We start from the raw sequence: 452 nt of genomic DNA, 5'->3' as shown, positions 1-452 counted from the left end.
TTATTTTTCGAGTGTTTTGGTAGAAAAAAACACTTTTTTACCGAAATCTACGGAAAGATAAATTGATTAATAATCACTTTTATTTTATTGATATTAAAACTCATCCGAATATAAATAAACTCATTCGAATATAATTTAATTTCGAGAGAATTCCACCAAATAGAAAAGTATATCAAACAACATTAAATAAACAAAAGTGCAAATTTTGCATTATTTTTCCAGTGTTTTGGTAGAAAAAAACACTTTTTTACCGAAATCTACGGAAAGATAAATTGATTAATAATCACTTTTATTTTATTGATATTAAAAGTGTAGTTTCGAATATAATTTAATTTCGAGAGAAGCCCGCCAAATAAAAAAGTATACCAATCAAAATTAAATAAACGAAAGTGCAAATTTTTCATTATTTTTCTAGTGTTTGGGTAGAAAAAAAACTTTTTTTTACCGAAATC

The sequence above is a fragment of the Belonocnema kinseyi genome, chromosome 8 (assembly GCF_010883055.1).
Source record: "Belonocnema kinseyi isolate 2016_QV_RU_SX_M_011 chromosome 8, B_treatae_v1, whole genome shotgun sequence".
NCBI lineage: Eukaryota > Metazoa > Arthropoda > Insecta > Hymenoptera > Cynipidae > Belonocnema > Belonocnema kinseyi.
This window is presented reverse-complemented; position numbering follows the sequence as displayed.